The 26,548-nt window shown below is 49.0% G+C and overlaps 1 long non-coding RNA gene across 1 annotated transcript; it reads left to right on the forward strand.

The window, feature by feature from the left end:
* The first annotated feature begins 4,734 nt into the window (after nucleotides 1–4,734).
* Nucleotides 4,735–5,677, forward strand: LOC132527792 (uncharacterized). Its single transcript, XR_009543094.1, has 2 exons — nucleotides 4,735–5,050; nucleotides 5,390–5,677. It is a non-coding gene; the product is annotated as an uncharacterized LOC132527792 (long non-coding RNA).
* The last annotated feature ends 20,871 nt before the right edge of the window (nucleotides 5,678–26,548 follow it).

Genomic DNA, 26,548 nt, shown 5'->3' on the forward strand with positions numbered 1-26,548 from the left:
GGGCCCCGTGCAGCAGTGCTCCCCGTGCGGCTGAGCCCCCAGCTGTCCTTTGCAGCTCTGTCCTCCCGGCATCCTCTGTAGCTCCTGCTCTGTCTGCAGGGCCCTGGGACGCAGCTGGGGACAGTCACAAGTGTGGGGACAGCAGCTCTCGGCGGGGAGGGGGCTTCGTGTGCTCCGAGTCGGAGGCGCACAGGCCAAGTCTGCAGCTCGAGCCCCGCAGGCCGAGTTCGAGAACACTGGGCTCTCAGGTGCCACGGGGGCTGAGACAGGGCAGGACACTTCGCCGGGGGATGTTCCGCGTCCCGAGGGGGATCTGTGCTGGTTGCAGCTCGGGGCTGAGGAGGGACCGTAAACTTGTTCGAATCCTGCAGGTCCCGGGTTTCTGGGGAGCCGAGGCTACGATTTGGGGGCCTCTTTAAGGTTCAGATGACAAAATTCTCTTTTTTGTGTGTTTGTTTGGTTTTATGATTATCCAAAATAAAAATAGCTTTTAAATTGCATATATAACAAATGATCACGTAGAAAAACAGTATAGAAAATGTAAGAAAGTCAACACCTGGAATTTTACCCCGTGTGCTGTGTCCGCCCACCCTGCATCCTTCACGTACTGAGGGCCTCTCTCCTCTTTCTGTTTTGTTCCCTCACCTCCACCCGCTCAACTCCCCACCTCCGTCCCCTGGGGACCGAGTGATTTTACAGAACTGTCTTCATGTTCACATCACTGTATCTGATTGCTTGGGCTGAATCACACATACGTGGATGTATTTTTGTCATTGTTTATTTTGCTAAAATAGAATCTTCTATGTACACTTCTGCTGCATCTTGCTTAGACCCCTGTAGCCATTGGTGTCGATCTTTCCTTCCCAACATTGTATTAGGAAGCCTTTTAAACACACACTGAAGTAGGAAGAATCTTATTTAGAAAAACACCCTTATACCTGCTACCTAGAGTCTACCATTAATCTTTTCATGGTTAACCTTGATTTTCCATCTATCCATCGCTCTAACCACCCATCATCCCATCTTATTTTATGTTTAAAAATGTATTTCAAAGCAAGTTTCGGGCATCAGTGTACCTGCCCCTAAATGCTATGCCTGTGTCTAGCTACATACTTAGCTAGTGTTCATTCCTTTACTCTTCCTTCTGAGATAACCCTACTTAGAATCTAGAGCCCTAACCTTGGGGGTGTCGTGTGATGGGCTTTGGCAAAGGTACACACCTGTGTAACCAGATCCCTTCCGTCCTATGCTGTCTGATTCCCCCCATGGGTTTGTCCCACCTTCTCTAGAACCTCTCACCTGGCCCTGCTCCCCTGCGGCTTCCTTCACACGGAGTCCACCCGGATCACGGCAGCAGCCGGACCGTGTCCCCGACCCTGCCTTGTGTGTCCTGCCAGGAGCCCCACTTTGTGAGCGCCCCTCTCAGCGGGTTCATCCTCTTGCTGGGCGACACCAGGGCTGTTCTCTAGAAACTGCCATGCAGCCCGTTCTTCTGAATGGCTGAGAAGTTTCACTGTGCCTGTTCACACGCATGTCCTCACACGGTTCTCAGTGAATAGCTGTTTAGTTCTCTCTCTCTGACTTGTGACCACCATGAACATGGCAGTGGTTGACCTGAAAAGGTCTTCCATCTACTGAAGCTTGCACTTCCGTCGGCTAAATCCCTGGAAGTGGGGTGGTGGGCTGAGGGATGTGTGCTTCTTCACACTTTTTTAATAGAGTGTCAGCTGCAGGACCTCACATTTCCACCGCCAACCTGTGAGTTTCTTTGCCGACCTCCCTACTGGTGGGTGTCACCATGTCAGAAGGATTGTCCCTACCGAGACCACGTTGGTGTCACCGTCCTTCCTTTTCTTGGCCACCCGTGGGGCTGAACTTCTTTTCATACACATGGTGCCGCTTGTATATTTCTGTGAATTGCCTCATTTCCTTGGGCCACTTTACTTTGGGTTGTAGGTCTTTTCCTTATCTTAACAATTTGGGAAAGCGCTGTGCCTGTGACGGAAAATTGGCTTTACCTACAAATCGTTCCTTTCATTGTATGCATTGCAGGTATTTGCCCCCAGCGTGTCATTTACCTGTTGATTTTAAGTATACTGTATTTGCCTTACATGTTTACATTTTTTTCTGTAGTCATAGGTATGTGTATGTGCTATGTATGTATGTTTGCGTGTTGTGTATATATGTGTGGATACATTCTGAGCCCCCCTCCTTTTTTTCTTGTTTGTTGAAAGATCTTCCTATGCTCTAGGTCACTTACATATTGTCCTGAAATTTACTGTAAATTCCTGCAAGTTTATTTTTGCATTGAGGTCCTTCCCTCGTTCAGCGTTAGTTTCACGTGAGGTGTGAGGCACCGTCCCAATTTTCTTTCCCTCCACAGATGGAACGCCGTGTGGCCAACCTCATCTATTTAATAAACCCACCTCCACCCACCAAACTGAAATACCAGCCGCGTCATTTATTACATTCTCCAATAAATTAGGATCTGTTTCTAGAATTCTGTTTTGTTTCATTAACCTATTTGTCTGTCTTTATGCCAATGTCATTTCATTTTGTTTATCATGTTAGAGGGATTTTCTGGTGTGTCTTAGCAGCTGGTAAGGCAAGTCCCTCCCAGCCCACTGCAGCCCTCCAACACACAAAAACACCTTTTTCTTTGCTATCTTTGGTCATTTATTTTTCCATAGGAACTTTAAGATAAGTTAAATCCACATTTCTCTCAAACCTAATAGGATTAAAATTGCAGTTTTTATATTATTTATTAATTTTTGGATGATTAAAAATTTATCATACTGAATCTTCTCATTCAAGAACATGATAGATTTTCTGCTTTGTTCAGACCTTGTTTTATGTCTTTTGATAAGATTCTATGGTATTCTTCAAATGACCTGAACAATATTTCTTATGGAATGTTTTCCTATTTTATAGATATCTCTGTTAAGAATTAAACATTTCCCCAATATCCATTTTTAGCTATTTAATACCAGTATAGAAAAACAGTTACGAATTTTCCTGTGTTTATCTTGTACACAGACACTTTATTAAATTCTTTGATTAATTCTAATGCTTTCTTTTTTTCTCCAAGTGTCTTGAATTTGTTAGGTATAGAATCACATCACCAGCAAGGAAAGAAGGTTGGCCTTCACTCTCCCAAGGCTTACACGGGCTCTTTTATTTTCTCATTTCATTTGCCAGATGGCTAAACCCGCCCTGAATAGTCCCGGTGGGAGTGGGTATCCCTGCTTCTTCCTGCTTTCAGTGCAGCTGACTTAGAGTGTCTTCATTTACAAGGAGGTTTGTTGTATTTTGGTCCTCTGTTATATGGCGTATATTCAATTTCTATTACCACTTAACTGAAGTGTTGGTAGAGCAGCCGTTGAACTTTTACAAAAGGTCTTTCTCTTCAGCATCAGCGGTGTGCTTGTGTGATGTTGCTGTTTCCAGATAGTAAATACATGTTCATTCTTGGGTTAAAGCTGATTTGATCATATTCTGTTACATTCTTTTGAGACACTTCAGATCTCATTCATTAATCTTTTATTCAGAACTTTAAATTCATAAATAGTATTTTTCTATAGGGTTTTGGGAGTACTGTGATAATCTTATCAAGCTTTGTTATTAAGGATAGACTAGCCTTAGAGAGTGAATTAGGAAAAGTCTCATCTTTTTATATGCCATAGGCAAATATATACGACATTAATATTCACCTTACAGAAATACTAGACAAGACTCAGCTCTGAAACCAGCTGCCCTGGGATCTTTTTCTTTTTTTCTTTTTTTTTTTTTTTCGGTACGCGGGCCTCTCACTGTTGTGGCCTCTCCCGCTGCGGAGCACAGGCTCCGGACGCGCAGGCTCAGCGGCCATGGCTCACGGGCTCAGCCGCTCCGCGGCATGTGGGATCTTCCCGGACCGGGGCATGAACTCGTGTCCGCTTCGTCGGCAGGCGGACTCTCAACCACTGCGCCACCAGGGAAGCCCCTTGGGATCTTTTTTGATGGTACATACTTAATCACTCTTTGAGTCTCTCCTATAATATACTCACATTTTTTCCTTCTTCATGGGGAAATTTTGCCTTTTTCTATTTGTTAGAAAAATCACTAAATTTTCCCTAGATTTTAACTTCATTGCCCCAGAGTTACACATACTATTTACTTTTTATTCTTATAATTCCTTTTGTATCTGTATTCTTTCTTCCCTAGTTTTATATATTTCTTTTACTTTTCTTTTTCTTAATCAGGCCCATGAAGACATTATCTATTTTAATGGTCTTTCCAAGTAATCAACTTTAAGATTTATTTATCTTTTCTACTTTTTTTTCTTATTCTTCTTAATTCCAGCTTATATCTTTATTGATTCTTCCTACTAATTTTTTCTTACACTTTTTTCCCCCTAATATCTTAAGATAGAGCAGTTAGTACTGCTTTAGCTGAATCTGTTTTGGTATAAAGTATTTTTTTGATTGCTTTTGAGATAGATTTAACTTAAAATTTGGTTTTCAATATTATGAAATGGATATTTAGAAAGATATACTTTAGTTTCTAAGAAAGCTTTTTTATTATATTTTTCTAATTTTATTGGATTATGATCAGAATATCCTAACTTCCATTTTTCTGTTAGATCTAATTCTGAAAGGAGTGTATTAACAAATTCTGCTGTGATTGTTTTTTTGGTGAATACATGTTTGTGACTATTATATATTTTTTATCTTAACGAGTTAGAGAAATCTTTATATACTTTTAAATGACATCTTTTTGTATGAATATTGTGACCCCTGTTTTCATCTTGCTTGCCTTCCCCTAACATCTCTGTCTGCTTCCGCTGTCCCTTCACTCATGGATTCTGTCCACCTTTAAAGGCTAGCCTTGTACATCAATTTGTAACAATTTAACATGCAGATATCATCATAAATCCTTACCAGAGCAAGGAGGGGAATGAGTGAGAAAGAAAGAAGGAAAGAAAGAAAATGAATCGATCACTAAATAAAGAGAAATTTGGAGATTTAACCATAAGGCCAGGCAATGAACACAATAAGGAAGATGTTCTGAAGTAAGCATGACTTATTTATTTATCCTGGTTCCTCTCACTTTGGACCAGGCCACTCTTCTCCCATAAAAATATTTATTAATTTCAAACACACACAGACACATATATACATATATTTTAAAAAAAAAAGCAGAATAAATACTATTTCACTTTAATGGTCTGTCTCTGTAAAGAGTCCCGTTAGTAAGAAGACCAATTCAAGGTAGGTTCTAGTTTTTGGCTTGAAATTTTGTGGTTTAGTTGCACCAAATTGAACATCTATAAGGAGCGCTGGTAATGCTTAACCAGCAGCTTGCGTCGAGCTAACAGGCTCTGATTTGCCTTTTTGCTGTTCGACTCCAGCTGCTAACATGGTGACCCGACCACGGAGTTGGGAACACACTGCTGCATCTGAAGGTTCAGTGTATTTTGTTCCCCAGCATGAGTTTCGGGAAGAAGCTGGACGCCTGTTCACACCCGCAGCCAACCTCGCTGGCCCCAGGGCATCGCTGGATGTGGGCAGGATACTCGACGATGAGTTCCACAGACGCATTCCTGTGGTCTGCCGTTGTTTTTAGTGATGTAGTCACTGCTTTCAATGTCTAATTACAGGATTTTGTTTATTTTTAAAAACAGTGTAATCTTGATGTAGGCAATCTCTCCCGTGTGCATTCTCTGCTTTCTCAACTGTCTCTTCTTCACAAACACAGTGGCGAACAGTCTGCACGTCCCGACACTGCGGAGAATTCGGATTTCAGTGCTGTGAGGCTCGGTGATTTCACCCCCGTCCTCGTTCGTATGGTTCAGCTGCAGAGGGGAAGCAAGAGGCCCAAGGGCGATGGCTGGTTGTGACCTGAGTTAGAACTTTCTGAATCTGTCCAGTTCTCTCACTGTATTTACCGGATTTCAATAGGAGTTAATTTACGTGGCTGCAGGGCCAATGAGGCTCTTGTACTGGGAGAAACTACCGTCATCCAAATAGGAATATTAGCTTGAAATGTCTTTCTGTGGAGTCTGAATTACGTAGTGAAGAGAACAGGATTTGAGAGAGATTCTTCTGAAAAAACCTGATGGACATTTATGGCACGCCTCCTCAACTGGGCACCTGCCCATCACTTCGTCCCCATCGAACCCTCCCGACCACCTTGGTGCCCCGTTTCATCGGATGAGGGACAGCAGCAAAATAATCTGCCCAACAGGGTCAGTGGTGCAGCCAGCAGGTGGCTTGGCCAGCAGCCGACCCCTTGTTCCCCGTAATCCCTACGTTAGCAGCGACGTCCAGAAGCTTCCGGGGGGCGTCACTGGCCGTGGCTGCAGCTCCGGGAGCACCGTATCGGGATGGAGGATGCCAGGGGCTGAGTATGTGGGGGCAGGCTCCCTTTCCCCACATTCCTGTCACAGGCAGAGCTTTGCAGGGTTGGTCGTTCACACCGTCTCCCCCAGAGGATCTGGATCTAGAATCAGGTCCACCTGGGTTTGCATCTCAACTCCACTCCCCTAAATGGAGACTAAAGGAGCCGCCCCACGGCATGGTTGGGGGCAAACAGGCCTCTCCTGGCTGATATCTATGCAGTAAACGCTGGGCAGTATTGCGTGCAAAGGACAACACAGAGATTCCTCTGTTTTCCAAGTCCATTCCCAAGACCACCAAATGTCACTTCGGTTCACATGCAGCTCGCTCCTGATGACCTTGTGACTCCTGTGTAGGCGGATGGAGCATTTCAGCAGCCGCCGGGAGACCCAGCGCTCGTATGTCACTACGAGCGGGATAGGCTCAGCCGGCCTGGAGCCCTTCCTGACGTCGGGAGATTGTCATGGGCGCCTGGGGACTCGGCGTAGACCTTTCCTAATCGGATTAATTTCAGTGCCGGCCATTGGCTTTCCAGTGTTGCAGCCACGTGGGGTGACTGTGCTGCCTCTGGCTGGTCCTTGGACGGAGCACCCTGGCTGGAACGTTAGCCCTGGGGGCTGAGGTTGGGCCAGCACATGCGCTGACTCTCTGTGGATGGATGAGCATGGGCACGCGTGGACGGGGGACTGGGCCTGGCCTCGCGGCTGCCACCCGGGTACCTGCTAGGGGGCTGGGGGCCAAGGGAGTCCACACAGACTCGCTCAGCGCCCTCGGCGTGAGGGGGCCGCTCAGAGGCAGCCCGGCCCTGTCCCCGTTCCAGCGGCTCGCTGGGCATCTTCTGTCCCCTGTCCTCCCACCCCCGCCCTCTTCCCGGAACCGTGTGCTTGAACCGCGAGCTCCACGCGACTAGCAGGGACCTGGTGGCCCCTCCCCCCTGCCGTCAGGCCACCAGCCCCTCCCGCCCACACCCACTCGGCCCCTGCGTACCCCGGAGCCCCCGCTGCCCCCGGCAGGCCCTTCCCCTGCAGGCCCTCCCTGGCAGACCCCCGCCCCCGGCACCTCTGGGCGCCGTGGCTGTCCCATCCATCACCTCCGGCTGCTGCCCCACCCTTCCCTTGCTCCCCTGTGGGTCGTGTCCCCAGATGCTCCGTCCTCCAGCCCCTCCTCCCCTTCCTTCTCTCTCGCCTGCCCCCAGCCCCACGGCCTCGCCCCTCCTGTGGCGTCAGGGAGCAGCCAGGGGCTCGCGGCTCCCACAGCTGAAGCCCAGCCCCGAATGTGTCCCCAGCTCTAGGCTCCGCCCCCGGGCGTCCCACAGGCCGATGCTGACCGCTCGCCCAGAGCAGCTTCTGCGCCAGGCCTGGCACCTGTCGGGGGCGGGGGCAGGAGGGGCAGGTTCGGCTGAGCCCTGAGCGAGGGGCTCCGGAAGCGGCCCCGACCCTCGTGTGTGTGCAGTGTCCTTAGTGTCAGGTGACCAGAACTTCAGCCGAGGACCCCGCCCTGGGCCGTGAGCCGCGACCGGGACGAGGCGGAGTCGGCCAGGTGCCGGCAGCCCCGGAGTCCAGGTGAGAGAGGCCAGGAACTCTCACCTGGGAGAGGCTGCGAGTGGAGAGCTGGGAGGTTTCAGAGACGCGGGGGCGCTACTGACATCAACAGCCTTTACGGCTGGATGCGGCCGTTGAACAAGCCGACGATTAAGAGATGCCGCGGGAGGGCTTCCCTGGTGGCGCAGTGGTTGGGAGTCCGCCTGCCAATGCAGGGGACACGGGTTCGAGCCCTGGCCTGGGAGGATCCCGCATGCCGCAGAACAACTAGGCCCGTGAGCCACAACTACTGAGCCTGCGCGTCTGGAGCCTGTGCTCCGCAACAAGAGAGGCCGCGATAGTGAGAGGCCCGCGCACCGCGATGAAGAGTGGCCCCTGCTTGCCACAACTAGAGAAAGCCCTCGCACAGAAACGAAGACTCAACACTGCAAAAATAAATAAATTAATAAACTCCTACCCCCAACATAGTCTTTAAAAAAAAAAAAAAAGAGATTCCGCGGGAGAAACATCTAGAACGAGCAGCCGGCGCGGGAGAGGAAAGGGGGCGTGAGATCAAAGGGCCTGGAAGGAGGCTGGAGGGCTTCAGAGGGGCAGGACGCTGGCCGCAGGCAGGTGGCTGTTTAGACTCTTAGCGTTGCTGCTATAAAGGAAAGGATCTCTTTCCCCTAAACATGTGACTTGATTTTCCTCTCTCTTTATTCTTAAAAATCTACTGGGGGAAGATCCCTTTTGCCGTAGTTTCTGCTCCCAAGTCCAGATCGATGGGAAAGGCCCGCAGGCTGTCGGGTTTTCATAAGGGATCCTGGATGCGGGTTGAGGAGGGGAGGGTCTGTCTGATGTGCCAGGAGCAGGTCCATCACCAGTTGGGGTCTTGATTGAATTGATTCCCAGGAGGAGTGTTGCGGGGAGATGCCAGGACGGCCCTGCTGCCAGCAGGTCTGCAGTACCTGCCCTGGATGTGGGAACATGGTCCCCCCACCCTGACCCCGGGCTTAGCTGCTCTGTCCCCTGAGACCCCAGGAGCCTGCTACACACACTGGAAGGGGTGGGCCTGGGCCAGTGCTCTGGCCACCACCCTGCCCCAGCACAGATGCGGAGGCCTGTCTCACGCTGGCCACCACCATCAGCGCACACGGGCGTCCGCCTCAGCTCCGCCCCTCGCCAGCGGATGCGACCCCCGAGGAAGTCACGTGGCTTCTTTGAGCCGGAGTTTCTTCACCTCCCTTTGTGAGGATTAAACGAGTGGTAAATACACATTAAACCCTCCATATCCATGAGCTCTGTAGCCGCAGACTCTACCAATTATGGATGGAAAAGACTTGAAAAAAATTCCAGAAACTTCCGAAAAGCAAAACGTGAATTTCCCACAGACTGGCAAGTGTTTACACGGCATTTACATTGTATTTACAAGTGTTATAGGTCATCTAGGGGTCATTTGAAGTATACGGAGGATGTGCATATGCAAACCCTTCGCCATTTATTCCCCTGCAAACACTGCGGGGCGACTGTGTGCTGCTTGTTTCGCGGACCCTCCATGGATTTTGTAACTTTTCTGGAACCTCAGGTTGAAGGCGGAGAAAACACGACACAAAATCTCTGAGGCCTCAGGGTGGTGATGTCCACCGCCGGCCCCGCAGCCTCCTTCCCTAACCTCTCAGACCACAGCTGGGACACCAAAGCAGAGCTGCACCGGGGACTCCGGACAGACGGAAGGACGGGCAGACAGAAGCACACGAGCGAGATTCCAGACCAGAGGATGGGAGGGCTCCGGGCAGACGTGGGGCAGCAAAGCCGGGCCCGCTGGACGGAGGCCGCTGCATGGCCCCGGGGGAGCGGCCGTCCTCAATGCCGTCCTGAACCCTGGCCATCACCGTGCCCGTCACTGTGCCAACTGAGAACAGACCAAAGCCGGAGGGAAGCTGCTCGGTTTATAAAACACAGGGCTTGTTTGTGGTACTTTTCCTCTGGAGCCCGAGGCAGCGGTGTGGGTCCCCAGACCACCAAAACTGGGCAGGGGCTGAGCCTGCTCCGGGCTCACGTGTGCCCATCCCCGCGCCTCCTCTAGGGAGGATGCGGGGATGCTGGTGGCCCTGGCAGGCTGAGGGCGAGGAGGGCATGAGCTGGGCCTGACGGCCCCCCGCCCCCGGAGGGCAGAGGTCATTCCCAAATCGAGAGAGAACTGTGGGTGTGCGTGCTCTGCTCCCTCCTCGGGGCCGGCCGCGACCCTGACCGTTACCACAACTTCTCCGGGTCGTTGAGAGCACGACACTCGTGCCCTCAGCCCCGGACCCCAGAGGCTGTCAGAGGGAAGGTGGGAGAAGAAGGCGGGGCACAGACTCTCCTTTGCGTAGAACTGGGCGGGAGGGAGGTTTAGGGTTGTTGCCTGTTGAAATGGCTGCAGCCCTGTCCTTACAGCAAACTAAGCGTGGAAGTGCGTTTACAGGGCGATGCTGTGGCTCGATGTTTAGGAACACGTTTTGTACCAGCACCGTCCGCAGCAAAACTCTGAATACTTCTCCATATCAAAATCCGCCTCTGAGGCCGCCCTGGCCAGGGTCCCCCCAACTTCAGTCTGATCTCGGCTGTGGCTCCACCCCAGTCCCGCCCTGCAGGCCACCGGCAGGACCGCAGCTCTCACTCTGCCGTCCAGGTGGGAAAATGCAGTGACGCCTCAGTAGATACCTGGCCACTGCCGTGGCTGACCCCCAGCCAGGGCCCGGTTCCTAACCCACCCCCCATCCTGAGCACGTGCCCCTCAGACAGGAGTCCAAGCGCAGCTCTGGGGGTTTCTCCCTCGACCTTGTGCAGGGAGACTTGGGGCTGTACGCTTGCTTTGCGCTTCTGAGCCGCAGGGACCTTAAGTGGGAGAAGCGAGCGGGCCATCGGGGAAGGCTCCCGACCCCAGTCGGCTTAATCACCTCCATTAAGGTGAATTGCCGTAATCACTGCTTTGCTCTCATAGTTGTGGCTGTTGTCTATAAGGATCTCCAAAGGCCCTGCGAGTTTTGCATGGCTGTTCACATGGTGTCTGATTCTGTTTGCGTCTCACGTTGTTTGCTTCCTGCCCCTTAGGGCTCGATGGCATAGTTCGCTCAGGAGCCTGCCCGTCTGCAGCTCTGGGGCCGGCACACAGAAGTGTGATGGTTTCAGCCTGTGACAGCATAAGGAAAGTAACCATGTAGGTGCAGCAGGTCATGCAAATGCACAGACGCCCTGGAAACCTTGTCACTACCAAAGCAGCTAGCATTTCTTGAGACTTACTGTGAGTCTTAAGGACTTTACATAGTCTCATTTAACCTTCTCAACAATCCAGGGATGTAGAAATTATTACCATGCTTTTGCAGATGAAGAAACTGAGGCACCACGAAACAAAAGAGACTGCGGTCCCAGAGTTAGGAGGTGGCAGTGCTGGTGTATAAACCCAGGTGCACTTTGGCCCAGACACATCCTGTTAACTCAGCCATGATGGTGACTAGGGGCTGAGCTCCTGTTTGGGAATTTTAAGCACATGAGGCAAGAGAAGAAACAAGCCGTATCTCTGATGGCCCTAAATATGACCCACGTGGATGGTTCCACCATTAGAAGTCCTTCTTTTTAAAAAATTGTCATTATTATAAACACACTTTTTAACTATTACCTTTTCCTCTATCCTGCTTTTTCTCTTAGATTTTTACTTATTACATAAAAAATATTAATGCAAATAAACTTAAAGAAAACAGTGATAGTTGGGCAGCCCCACCAAGCCAGACTACCTCACTTAACACACTCAGTTTCAAAAGGCCCCTCTTGAAATGCTCATGGATTACCCTGGGAATTATGACACCGGGATGTGTGGCCTCCATTCATTACCCAGTTATTTTATTTCCACGTTGCAGATTTCTGGGCCCCAAGAAAGTGGCATCTAGAAGGAGGTGAGGTTTGGTCTCACTGTCTTCTTCTCCAACTTTCCTTATTTCATTGATTTGCACACCGTCCTCTGTTGCCTAAGCTGGAAAGTTGGAAGTCAACCTCGACTTTCCTCCTCAAGGCTCCCACCTCCCCAGTCCAGACTGTGGCCAAGCTCTGTTTGCTTCGTTGACTCACCTCAGTTGAACCATCTCTTCCTTTCCACATTTCCCCCTTTGCCCCAATCAGAGTCAGCTTTCTAGAATACAAATTTGCTCAAGTCACTCCTCCTCAGAATTTCTCAGAGGCTCCAAAGGTCTCCTGGGTGAAATCTAAACTCCTTATCTTGGAACAGAAGGCTCTTCCTGGTCTGGTTATTGGTTATTCACTTACTCTTCCGTCCCTGCGTCCTGTGCTCTGGCCACGCCCAGCTCCGGGCAGGTTCCCCGCGGGTCTTTCTCTTTTACGCCTCTTTCACTTTCCTTATATTGTTCTGTCTAATGAGATTCTCTCCCCCCATTTCTCATCCCATCTACTTGCATTCATCAATTCATATTTTAAGGGCAATCAACCCTCACCTCTTGCAGAAAATCTTTCTTCTCGATCACCCACTTGGAAAGGGTGGGAAAAGCTGACCCTCTTTTTGGCCTTATTTTGCTCTGTGCATGTTCCTTCCTCATCTTCGTCATTGTCACTGTTCATCACCACTGTCACAGCTCTCACCACTGACAGTCACTCTCCTGTCATTGATTTCCCAAATATTTATTGAACGCTTACTATGTTTTTTTTTTTTTTGCGGTACGCGGGCCTCTCACTGCTGTGGCCTCTCCCATTGCGGAGCACAGGCTCCGGACGCGGCAGGCCCAGCAGCCATGGCTCATGGGCCCAGCCGCTCCGCGGCATGTGGGATCTTCCCGGACCGGGGCACGAACCCGCGTCCCCTGCATCGGCAGGCAGACTCTCAACCACTGCACCACCAGGGAAGCCCCCTACTATGTCTTAAAAGCTGTTAGTGCTGAGAAAACCAGATACGGTTTCCTGCCCTCTTGGAGTCTAGAGTATGAGAGAGAGAAATATTAAACAAAGCAATAACTATAAAATTACAAATTAAAATATATGATAATACCAAAGAATAGGGAACTAGAGGGAGAAGAAGAGTAGGAGGAAATCTACCAGGACCGTGAGCTCCAAATCCAGAGATCTTTGCATTTACCTCTGTTTCCCCAAAAGGGGACAGGAAGCACGGTTGTGTTGGTTGAGCAATAACCTGCACCGGGAGGCTCTTTGGAGAGATGCGCACACCACAGGTTGGGTAGAAACAAGACCCTTAAATGAGTGATTGGCTGGTCTTCTCCGTTTCCAATTTGAGATAAAAATAGTAGCTTGGAAAGTAATACGAGATAAGGATGAAAATAATCACAGGGGCTGTTAAAATAATATCTGCTGCACTTTTTGCTAATAAGAAAAAAGTGATCCACATAAATAAAATAGAAACTATAGAAAATAGACAAAGGCACAAAGAAAATATAAAAAATAGAAAAATCACTAGCATTTCTACCACCCAGATCTAAACAGTGTATTTATTTCTGTTTCAGATGATATACATGAGCGCATATATACACACATTTATTTATAGTCGTCTATGTATTTAGAATATATAATTTTTAAAAAGTTGAAATAAAATATAGAACAGAATTGTACCTTACTTTTATTCATTGAAGAAGTACTTGTGAACATTCTCACATGCTTCTAAATATTTTTCTACAAAATTTGACTTTCAATGGCTGTATGGAATTCCATTGCCTGATGGGAGAACATTCCTTTGTTGGACCTTATGCTGTTTCTGATATTTTGCTATTATGATTAATAATCTTGATACACTTTTTTCTTTTGCACATATCTGACTGTTTCCTTAGATAAAATTCTGGAAGTAGAATTATTAGATGAATTGATATAAACATAATTTTATATCATTTTGATACGTTCTGATGAATTGCCCTCCAGGAAGATTATACCAGCGAGGCTTAAGAATTCACAGCACTCCCCGAGTTACGGCTTAGATGCGCCGCTGCTCTGATTGCTGCTTTGATACTGGTGAGCGGCTTTCACGGTGTCCCATTTGTTTTCTGCTGGTTTGAATTACCTCCTCAAGTCTTTAGTCATAATTCTATTGAAGTATTTAATAACAAAATTCAGTACTTATGAATGTAAATATTTAATATTATTTATTTATTATAATAAATAATTTAACAATAGTTGTAATAATTACAGCAAACATTCAGGAAGCCTTCACTAAGTGCCTTTTGCTATGCTAATGTTGTTTTTTTTTTTTTCTCCTTTGGCTGCATTGGGTCTTCGTTGCTGCACGCCGGCTTTCTCTAGTTGCGGCGAGTGGGGGCTACCCCTCATTGCGGTGCATGGGCTTCTCATTGCAGTGGCTTCTCTTGTTGCAGAGCACGGGCTCTAGGCGTGCAGGCTTCAGTAGTTGTGGCTCGCGGACTCCAGAGCGCAGGCTCAGTAGTTGTGGAGCACGGGCTTAGTTGCTCCGCGTCATGTGGGATCTTCCCGGACCAGGGCTTGATACCGTGTCCCCTGCGTTGGCAGGCAGATTCTTAACCACTGTGTCACCAGGGAAGTCCCGCTAATACTGTTTTATCTCTTTTAATCCTCACAATCCTATGAGATCTAATCAATTATTATCCCCATTAAAATCATACGAGTTTATGAAGGTTAAATGATCCATCCAAACTCACACAGCTAGTAATCCGGTCTCATTTACTAAGAGCTTTACTCAGAATTTTAACCACTTGCTATCAAATTGTTTTAAGTTCTTGCCTTCTGGTTCATCGTCCATCTTTTAATTTAATCAATTCTCTTGTTATGTAGAGAATTTCAAATTTTCACATAGTCCTACATATCCATCTTTTTTGTGAATATGCTTAGGAGCGCTGTCCCTACTAGGGATTAGAGCAGAATTTAGCTTTATTGCTTTCTAGCTTTTTTATTGGTAATTTTCTGTATGTAATTCTGTAATCCATTTGAAATTTATTTTGGTGTATGGTGTGAGTTAGGAATAAATTTCTTTGCTAAATAATCCATTGTCCCTTCTGGCTTTAAAATCCAACTTGTATCAGGTGTGAAGCGTCATATATATTGTGTATGAGTCTGATTTGTGCTCTCTTCTGTTCGGTTGGTTTGTCATATATCCTCACCCCAACGTCGCGCCTCACACCTTGTGCTGCTGTCTGATGAGGCAGAGCTCTCTCTCTCTTCTCTGGCCCGAGGGCCCCTGCTCTTCTTCTTTAATCAGGGCTCATTCTGAGCGGATTTACCCCCAGGTGCTGGCGAGTCCCACTGTACCTTCCCTGCCTATCAACAAATTGCCTTGTATTTCGTTGGCCACTCAGAGTCCTTTGGGTGCTTTCTGAGACAGGTCGTGAGCCTCCCCATTCCCTGCAGGTAGAATTGAGGACGCATCTAGTTGAAGGTCTGACCGACCCTCCCTGGCAGCGTGGCCCCTGGGCCCCTGGGCGTCGGTCAGCAGAGAGACTGCTGTGTATGCCGTTTACAGCAGGGGATGGAGACGTTACAGACGCGTGGACCCTCGTGTGCGAGATGAGGGGACATGGGGGGCCCCGGTGCTTCAGGCTCCTCCCCGAACCGAACAAGAGGAGTTGCATGTTGATTTCTCATCGCTACATGATACCATTTGTTCTTTCTGGATTTATACCCAAAGAAACAAATTTTGGACAGAAGCCAAGAAAGGAAGTCACAAGAGGAGGTAGATAAGAAGGGAGACGGGGTGTAAGCGAGAGGCGTCCTTTCTACCGTGCTCCTGGGTCACGGTGTGGTCCCAGGTGGACTGGCGGGGGCCTGGGGGGCGGGTGGGTGCTGGAGGAGCGGCGGGATCCCTGGGGCAGACCCGGGTCCTGCGTGGCCAGCGGCCGGTCTCCAGAGGCCGTGTCACCCTCTGGGCTCTGCGGTACCTGCGGGCCCTGCTGCCTGCTGGCCCAGGAAACCTGGGGAAGAAGCCTCAGCCCGACTTTTCTCACCGTCCTGCTCTGCACCCTGTCAGCGATCAAGTGTGAGGACCTGTGGGCGCCCAGAGTCACCTGTTTGAATCTCTGAAAAGACCTGATTCTGGGACCAACGTGACAGGAAGCCTGGGTGAGAGTGCACTTCTGCTCTGGTTTGCTTAAGTTCCCAGGATGTGGACCTCTACAGCCAAAGCCAGAGGACGTAAAAACTGAAGACGCTGAAGAGAAACTAAACCCAGCATTTGTCTCCTCGGTGTGGCAGCCTCGCTGACAACCTTTAGCTGTTAATTAGGCATTTACAAAAACCTGCTTATTTAAGCGCCCAAACGCTTGCAGACTGCCGCATCACTGTACGTGTAAGACTGGAGAAGGCATGTTTTTCTCTTGACCAGTTTTGTCCTCCCGAGACTACGTCTGGCACAAGCAAATCACACTTCCCTGGTGTATTAGCAGGGGCTCCCCGCGTTCAGCTGTTCTCTGCTGGGAGCCAGCCTGGGTCCCAGCTCTCACTGACCTGCAAGGAACAGAGGCAGCTAACGATTGTCAGTGGCTGAGAAGATGCTGCTTTTTTGGCCGTCCTCCATGGCGTGCAGATTCGTATCTGAGCTCAACGTGCTTTGTGTGTTTTCCCCACATGCTGAGACAGGCCTGTTTTCCAAGACGAGCTTCGGGAGGGAGGGAAGCGTCTTGTTTGACATGCGGTCACCAGTGCATGGCAGTCTCTCCCGCAGCGGGGGCTCCCCTGGCGGGACGGCTCCCCCAGGTCCGTCCTGGTCCCAGGTCTTGGGAGCCTCCTCTGCTGACTCTTGCCCTCCTCCAACCTTGAACCTGCCCTTTAACTCAAACAGAGACACCGTTTCCCCCACTTTTGATGTTTTATCTGAGTCCCTGGCAAAAAGTCTAGCTTATAATTTTTAAATTAAATGCCTTAATTATTCGAAGAGGTGGTGACAACAGTTCTCTGAGCTCCTCTGGTTCATCATGTGCTCCAGGAAGGGTTTAGGTCCAGATTTCAATCAGGTCACAGCATGACCCTGGGATCTGTGATCATCTCATTATTCACAAGAACAGAGGGATTCGCTCTGGTCACAAACACACCAGGGTCTTTCCGTGCTGGACCCCTGGACTGGAGTTTCTCACCAGCAGGTTGAAACTTGACAGCTTCACGAGAACTTGTTTCTCACCTTGCAAGAGATTCTCTTCCTGTCTGGCAGCCCTCAGTATTTTGGCTCACTTGGGCAAATAATTTAGAGTATTGAGGGATGCTGGCTGGGAGGGGATTTGCCAACACTTAGTCAAAAGGGAGCTACCTGTGTGACTGAGGGCCAGCCTGAAAAGCCAGCTTCACCTGCCCTCAGAGGGCACCTGACACCTTCCCTCCAGGAGTCCCTGGTCTGAGGCATTGCCTCCAGGGTGTAACATGATGTAACTGTCTCACCAAAGAGCTCATTCACTCTTCACACTCTTTATCTTAGCTCTGTTGACAGTGAGGTCCTGTGGGGCAGAGAAAGTTTGATGGGGGAGGGGCCATAGAATCTAAGCCTGAGACGCTCAGTGGAAGAGTCAGACCCAACAGTACAGCGAGGTCCAGGGTGGTCCTGGAGCAGACCGGGGAGGGGAGCAGAGGAAAAACTCATCTCAGGCAGATTTATGGCATGCATTAGTATGGGTGGCTGAGATTTCCAAAAGGCTGAAAGCATTTCTTTAAATACAGGAATTTTATAACGCCGACTGCTTTCGATGGTCATGTACTACACAGCTTCTTGCCCCCTGGTTTAATCTTGCTGAGTTTCCGGGGGGAATATTCCCCTCATCACATGTCACAGTTATCCTGGGTAGTTTCTGCTTGTGGTTCCAAGTAATGACCAATTGTGCCCTTCCATTCTCAAAAGCATACTTGTTTGGACAACAAATGGTACGATCATTCTAGATAATGCAAGCAGATATTGCTATGTCCCTCTCATGTATCAAAGAGCTACCTTAAGCTTTGAGGCATTCCGCTCCCAAGTTTAGGGCTGCTTTTTATATCTTCCATGTGGCTCTTGTATTCTTATCCTTTTCTCTACCTTCTTGAATGTATGGAACGTAGCTACAACTGTCTTAGTGTCTTTGTCTACTATTTATTTCGTCTGGATTATCTCTGGGTCTGATTATGTTGATAGATTTCACCCTTCCCCCTCATTATGGAATGTATTTTCTTGCCACTTGCATGTCTGATGAGTTTTGAGTGGATGGCAGACGTTGCATTTTTCTATCTTGTGGGGTGTTGGGTAGTTTTGTATATTCCTTTAAATACGCTTGGGCCTTGTTCTGGGACACAGTAAGTTACTTGGAAACAGTCAGTCCTTTTGCAGCTTGCTTTCAAGCTCTGTTGGGAGGCACCAGAGCCACCTTGGTTTCCGGGATATTCTTGCCTTCCGAGCACACCCAACGCACTGCGTGTTGCAAGGCTTTTTCAGTCTGGTTGTAGGAAGGTCGACGCTCCCTTGCCCTGTGCAAGCTCGGGGATCCTTTGGCCGCTTATCCGGATGCTCTCCCTCCCACCTCCCTCCCTCGCTCAGGGTCAGTCCTCCAGGAGAGGAGAGGGGCACTGCCCTCCGATCACTGGAGCGTGCCCTCTGGGAGGGTCTCTCTCTCCTGTGAAGCTCTCTCTTCTCTTTTACTCTCCTCGGCGAGCTTGGCCACCTCGACATCCCTGAGTTTTCAGCCACGTGAGCTCGACCTGGGGAGACTGGCAGGCTTTGTTCAGGCGCCTGCTTCCTGCACCGTTACTTCTCTGGAGCACACTGGGGCCCCCCAGGGCTCACTCGTTTGTTTCTCTTCTCTCAGGAATCACTCTCTTGTGCTACCTGCTGTCAGTGTCTGGAAAGCATATCTTCCTTTTTGTTGCTGTTGTTTAAGGCAGGAGGGTGACTCTGATCCCTGTTAGTCCATCCCGACCAGGGGCGTATATCCTGAACCCTGGGCTGTGTTCGCTCCTGTGTCTGTAGCACTGATGCATCCTCTTCTCCAGGTTCAGTGTGAATGCGTCTTTTCTCTCTGCTCTGCAGCTGCTGCTCTCATGTTTCCCATCTTGTGTTCTTCTCTCCCTTATTTAGTTCTTCTCTTGCTTTCCTTTCACTCTTCTCAGCATTTGCACCAGGAGGCTGGTCTTCTTCAGACCTCACCATCTATGGGATCAGACCAGAACTTTCTTCTCAAGATGGACCGACTCTGCTGGCCGTGTGTTGGCTCTGACCTTCCCGTTGCCTACACTGTTTGCCTGCATCTGCGGGTGCACAGAGCTCCACTGCTGCAACTTCCCCCGCAGACACGCGGTCTTCCTCCCTCCCTTCCTATCTATCAGCAATCATCTGTGTAGTTACCTATTCATCTATCACCTACTTTTCTACTTATCGTCTATCATCTATTTATTATCTATCTATCTATCTATCTATCTATCTATCTATCTATCTATCTATCTATCTATCTTGCCTCCATCTACCTGTCTTTCTATCTATTGTAGACCATTTGAAATAACAATGTAGGAATGACAAGGGTCCAAAATGGAGAGATAAGAAGATGGCAGATCATGAAGGCTCTTGCATGGCCTGTGAACACTCGGATTTTATACAGAAGTGTCTGGAGAAAACGTTAAAGCTTTTTAATGTTGAAGTAATAGGACCGGATTCAGTCTCACGAAGGCCCCTCCGGATGCCGTGTGGAGAGTGGATTCTGTTGGAACAACATTGCAGGGAGGATGACGGGGAGACTTGGCTTATTTCAGGTGAGGAATAAAGATGAACTAAGAGTGGGCCTGGAAACGGAGAGAAATCAGGAAGTATCCAAAGATGGACCCGGCGGAACTAGGGGCTGATTGGATTTGGAGGGAGACAGAGAGATGTATGAAAGCTGGCCCTTGTGCCTCCACCTCCCAGGGCTGTGAGAGGACCCTAACGTTGGCGGGGGGGGGGGGCACCCAAGTGAGGACGTATTTGGACATTTGGACGTTTACGTGATGATGAGCTTGACTTTGCGTCTACTGAACTTGAGCTGTTTGCCACATATAATGGGAGTTGTTTGGAAGCTAACTTAGCACAGGCTTTGCAGCTCAGTAGAGACATTTGGGAGAGAAGTGGGTGCCTTCAGTCCATGAATGATGGGTCTAGATGATGGTGGGGACCCTGGAGTGGAGGTGAGTCACCGCGATGGGACAGAATCGCACGGGCAGCTCCCACAGAAGTACTTTCCACATCTACACTCCAGTATCTTCTATCTCCAAAGACTTACAAAAACAAGATTTCTGTCATTGTCTCTCTTTGGCATTCCACCTGACATCTAGGAGAAAATTTCACAAGGGACTAAACAGATTTCACATTTATACTTGCCACTTTCACACCCACATTTTCTCTCAGCTGAGGAGAAAGAAGCGTGTGCAAACCACAGCCCTGCGTGAGGCTGCACGAGGCTTTAAACCGCACGTAGGGAAGCTGCTCCCCCGGTGGACAGGGCTGCGCCACACACTGGGCCCTCCGTGACGTTTTGGAATGTTTTTACTTCCGACCCCATGACACCAAATTTCTTCGTTACGCAGAGTGTCCTGTGATTTCCCAACACAGTAGGCATTTGAGTTTCTTGACCTATATTCTCATACTGGCCTGTCTTTCCCGATTGGCCGGGCTTAATCTTATGCATTGTTTTCTTAGTTATCAACTCACGTCAAGGTGGACTTTTCAGAACTTTGCCCAGTTTCTCAGTGCAGTGCTAGCATATGACCTTTGACTTCAGACAGGCCTTGTTTGGAGGCCAGCTCTGTGTTCACAGGCAAACTCTTGAAATTCTCTGAGACGGAGCTTCTGCTAAGACCTGAGGGTGCTATTCGGTTGCCATGGCTTTCTGCAAGGACTAAAGTTTACACACACGTGAAGTGCTTTACACTGCCACGTGTGCTCCGAGCTTTCTGAGTGACCTGTCCAGGCCACACCAGCACTTGGTGAGAACTTGTGCTTTGCACAGGCCCCTGGGGTGGTGGGGGGGGAAGGGGGAAGGGCACATTCAAAGATGAAAAAACATGATTGGCATCCTCAGAGAATTCGCCCTAAAGTTTAATCATCATTCCGTACTTCGCGTTTGCTGCGGTACCCACGCCCTTCCTCCATCCAGGGGAAATGTTGTTAAAGTTTTTTCCAATCTTCCCGGGGCTCTGGGAGACTTCTGGTCTGTGGGGACGGGCTTCCTCTCTCCATGTTGCCATCTGGAGTTCTTTGTTCAGGTCTTGGTCAGGAAAAAACCAACACACGAACTTAGGAAAATAACATTTGGCAGGAACTTGGCAACCATAACACCCTTGTTGCCAGATTCCTTGTTCACAGCGTGGGTGGTTCAGATGGTACTTAATTAAATGCATTTTCCTCTAAATTCTCCACAGCATGCTTATTTTTGCTGGTGGCTAATGACTGTACCATCTCTAAGGCAACCAAACTTCACAGCCCGCCGAAGAGGGAGCTCGCCATGTAAATACCACGTTCCTTTGTCAGCGCCCAGCCCCACTCTCCAGTGAGGACGGACTTAGCTCTCGTTTTTCCCACTCAGTGCTTTGTCATTCAGCACTTTCCTCCCACCTGACACACCGACACACCTGCGTAGTAAAAATGATACCTACTATTTGGGGGCCAGGTACAACTCATGCACTGTACTCAGAACGTCAGATTCTTGAGCTAATTTAATCTTCCCAACTCTTTGAGGGGGGTATTCATATTCCCATTTAGAAGACGGAGAAAACAAGGCTCAGAGAGGCTCAGTGCTTTGGTCATTCAGCTGGGAAGTGGTTAACGTGGAGAGTCGTCCAGAAGATTTGGTTGCCGCCAAAGCCCTCAATCGTTCCCTCACGCCTTGTGGACTTTATTAAGGAAAGGTTATCAGATGGTCTCAACATACCCCTCAACAGGCAATGCATCTCCAGAAAATGATTTACGCCTTTATTCAGGGCCACACCTCACTCCTGAGCTTTCTGTGTCCAGAGCAGGAAATTAGGAAGGTCATGTAGAGACAGGGGGCAAGGCACTGCTGCCCCCCTCAGTGGCTAGGTGGTACCAGGGGAAGTAGTTAAATTCATTTTTCTCATGTTTTTGAATCACCACAGAAGTTTACTTATATAGGGACATAGTTTCTTAGGCACAGCATTTTATATATTTAAATACAGAGGTAGAAGTTGGCTGGCGGTTGTAAACTGGACCAAGAACAGGAGAGGAATTGGTTGGTTGCCCTTAAAAATAACTCGTGGTTTCCCATCTCATCTGTTTCCTTGTAGGTCTGTAGGCTGGTGGGAAGGAGCGTGGATGTTAGCAGAGGACTGTGTGGCACAAATAGTGCTTTTAATGCGTATTTACAGCTTTGTCTGCTATGTTACACATGGATAGATTTAACTAAATACCTTATTTGGCCTTCACTTAAAAGTTATTTTCCTACGTCTGGAAGTTGGCAACCATTTTCTTTCCGCGTTTTAAAGATGTTATTTCACCATCTTATGGATTCCTTTTTTTTTTAAAGTCAGTTGTAAGTACAAGTTTTGCTGCCTTGCACGTTGCTCTCACCCCTGGCTGTTTTGAAGATTCTTTTTGGTTTTGGTTTTCGACATGTTGACCTGTGATGTTTTTAGCCCAATGTAACTCAGATGGATCTAAGTGTGTTTCTCTCCTGTTGTATTTATCCTGCTTCAATTTTGTAGAGCTTCTTAAATCTGTGGGTTCATGTTTGGACCATTTTGGGAAACTTCTTGGCCAATTCGTCTTCAAATATTGCTTCTGCTCCTTTTCTCTGTTCCTTCCCCTGGAACTCCAATTACATGTATGTTACACCTTCCCACAGTGTCATGTGTTCCTTACGCTCCCATATACATTTTCCATCAATTTTTTCTCTTTGGTCAGTCTTTCTATGAACCTGTTTCCACTCATTCTCTCCACTGCTCTGCTGAGTTCCCTGTTGAGCACATCTCTGCATTCTTCACTGTGGTAATTATATATTTCATTTCTAGCATTTTTAAAAGTATCAGTTCTGTGCCTTTGCCACCTATTCTCTTAGCTATTAACCAGAGCTATTTAAACATTCTGTCTGATAACAGCAACACCTAGATCACCCAAGGGGCTGTTCCTATTGTCTACACTTTTCTCCTAGTTTTCATTTATTTGGCCCTATTTACTAGCACTCCTGATAATTTATGATTGGATGCTAGATATTGTGGATAAAAATTGTATAGTCTCTGAATGATATTATCTTTATCTTTCATGGGATTTACTTTCCTTCTAACAGGGAGTTCTATGGGCTCAGATCACCCTGGTCCCATCAGGGACTGAGACAGTCCAGGTTCCTGTGGACAGCACCATTCCCAGTCTCCCCTTGCCTCCAGGTCCCAGCCCTCAGGGGTCTCTCTTTTCTCTCTTGTACCATGAGTTTTATGGAAGCTCTGCTCAGTTTTGTGGCCTCTTAGCTGACATTCTCCCGTTGGTTCCTTGGACTCTGATTGGACACAGGTTAGGAACTGGCAAAGGCCTCGAGGTGAAGCACACTGCAGGACGCTGTGCTCACTTCCCCGTGGTTTCCATTTCTCCAAATTCTTGGCTTCTCCAGTGCTGCTGCCTTGGGAACCCAGGACTCTGATCTAACACCCTGTGAATGTGCTGAGTCTCTGCTTTCTCCACTTAGGATATAGCAAATGCTTCGATAGGAAAAGCAAGGAAGAATGTGGCGCTCTGCTGTGTTTTCCTCTTCTCTGAGCTCTTGGTCTCTCAAGTCCTGGCTGACTCAGTTGCTGTCCATTGTCTTTCAACAACTTGTTTTGTACTTTGTCCAGATTTTCTACTTGTTCTCAGCAAGATGGTTGGATTGACACAGGCTCCTCCACTAGAGCCAGAAGTGAAAGTCCTATAGCAAAAATTTTGAAGTAGAAGTTTTATTTCTTTTCTCTGGTCTCCTTTAACCCACTCAGATAATGAAATACATGTTACCTGGGTCATTGCACTGAAATTAGAATGAGAAAATTGGGTTCCCAGAATCCACAGGGAAGTGTTCTGTGATGACGGTTCTTCTCACCCCAACTCCCCATCTGCGATATGGATACACAATACTCTCCTGTCTGTCTAACTGTCAAGGCTACTGAAATTACTTAAAGGAAGCAGAGGGAATTTTTTCTGAAAAAAGATTTTCTTGGTAATCTTCCTCACTCTAAGTAGTCCTGTGTGGGAACAGAGAAATGAATTCCTAAGTAAAATCCTGCTTCAACAACTAACAGCAATCCTTCTGTGTCGTGCCTTTGTTCACCATCCATCCTCCCATCAAAGGAAACCGAGGAGGGGCGTGAGCAGATGTTAACTCCACGTGAAGCTGCAGTCCGAGCCCAACCTGTTAATATCCTGTAACATCCTTACGGGCCATGGTTTGCACAGTGTTTGGAGTGGATTTCGATGTTTTCTAAGAGGAAAGAGAAGTGCATTTTGTTCCCAGAGGAGACTCTGACCTACATCGTGTGTGTCCATTCAGCCACCAGCAGGAGTTAGGAGAGTAGGTCTGTGCCTGTTGGCTTGAGCGCAGCTGAGCACACACACAGGTGAGTGGTCAGTGTGTACAATCCTGGTCATCTTGGTAAGCCGAAACTGAGTCAACATTTTTCTAGGTTAGCCTAATCTAAAAATAACACTTTCATCTCTCATTAATAAGCTAGATATTATGCAATGTTTTGCTGTGGGTTCAGGGCCTCAGAATAGATCATGCTTTGATGATAGGGAGCTTCAAGTTATCTGACTCATTCGGGATGCGGCTGGTGCAGAGCTGTGGTCTGTCCTGGGTCTCGGCTGGGGCAGGGCTCATCGAATCATTGGTCCTGTTGATATCACACAGGAGGAGCTACAGAAATTCTTGTATTCCATCTGGCAAGAAACACCCTGTGGTTGGAGCAGGGGAGGGAAAAACCATTTTTAAAATATTTTTTCTTTCTTCTAGTCCCACTAGGAGATTTTGTCCCATTGTTAATCCAAGTCATCAGCTAGAAGGAAAGCCAGGACGTCCTGGAGATTAACCCAGGGCGGCCATGCCGCGTGGGCTCCTCTCATCGTGAAATCTGTGGCCATGCCGCGTGGGCCTGCTCTCATCGTGAAATCTCTGCAGTTTGAGGATCAGGCCCTTCTCTCTTGATGAGGTCTCACGGGCCTTTCATTTCTTTTGCATTTCAAGAGACTCTCAGAGGACCCGAGCTACTGTCATTCTGTTTTGAAATTGCATAGGTAAGAGGGAAAGAGGAGGAAGCGGCCCCTACAGAGGCCCAGCACGGCCTCAGGGAAGCGAGGGTGCTGTGAAGGATGTGAGGCCTCCAGGGACCGGTGCCCCCGTCATCCGCTCGGCGGCAGGGCCGGCAGTTCCCGGACCAGGACTCACACACGTGCCGGAAGCTGCCCTGGGCCTCCCTCTCTGCTGACGCGCAGCACCCTGTTCCTAAGTCAGTCTTTACTCACCTGCCTGGGAGCCAGGGAGGGTTCTCCATCCCAGGGATGCATACACAGCAGAGCTGTCTTCCTTCTGCATCGTGTTTCTGCCCCCGATATCCGTGCATCCGTGGACCCTGCCCACCGCCTGCCCCATGCTTCTCTGCTGCGCGGGTCCCTGTCTACACGCAGCGCAAACGGTCCAGTCCGTCACTGTACTGAGAACTCCTGTGAGCAGGCCTCTTGTTCCGGGCTTTCTTCTGGGTCACCTTTGGGCCAGTCAGCATGGCCAGGGCAGCAAGGTGGTCTGTGTATCGTCGTCTGCGCAGGAGATGACTCTCGCCAGGAGGCCCTGAGTGTGGCAGGTGCAGGTGTCCTTCAGAAAGGGGCTGTCTACACCTTCTGTGGCTGGTCCAGGGTGATGAGTCTGCCCGCCCAGGCGCTGTGGAGCCGTACTCGTGTTTCTAGATGGAACCATTCGACTCACTTCTCTGAGCCTCACAGTGAAATGAAAAATCTTGGCCAAGTCTGGACGGCCGTCCTGTACCAGCAGCATGGGCTAGCGTGGTCAGGGGACTCTGCTGGCCCAGCAGAGGAGGCAGAGAGCCGTCGGGCCCCAGCGCGGGCAGGAGTCAAGATGGTCTTCCCGTGGGGACAAGTGAACGCATCCGGGTGACACGGAGGCGATGAGGTTGTGGGACAGGCCAAGCGAAACACGGGGCACCGTGCAGGTTGGCGGCTCCTTGGAGCAGGCTGTGCTCTGCCGGCATTAGGGGCCGGGGAACCCTTCCTGGTGGGCGGTCCTGGGTGCTGCGGGACGTCTAGGTTGCCCCCGGCCTCTGCTCACTAGACGCAGTAGCAACCCTGCCCCCAGCCGCAAGTTGTGAGAACAAAACTGTCCCCTGAGGCCATGGGCACTCTCAGTTGAGAACCCCTGCACGGAGGGGAGCAGTCTGTGCGTGAGAAGCGAGAATTCTGTGCTTTGACACTGTGCATCAATCAGATTCAACCCCAGACTCTTGTAAACATTCAACGGACAAACAGAGGACGATTAGAAAGCCCCCATCCCTCCTCCCGCCTCAAGTTCACCACGATTCTCCACGTCGGTCCTGAGTAAATGTTGTCAGCTTAGACGGGATGGACAACGAATGCCTTGCTCTTTGGGGGACAGCTCCCCACCTTTGATTCCCACTCACGCTTTTAACTTTGTCTGATCTCTTTCGGGCGAGTCTCGTGTATTTGCCAGTAACCCGTGT

This window comes from Lagenorhynchus albirostris, chromosome 10 (genome assembly GCF_949774975.1).
Source record: "Lagenorhynchus albirostris chromosome 10, mLagAlb1.1, whole genome shotgun sequence".
Lineage (NCBI taxonomy): Eukaryota > Metazoa > Chordata > Mammalia > Artiodactyla > Delphinidae > Lagenorhynchus > Lagenorhynchus albirostris.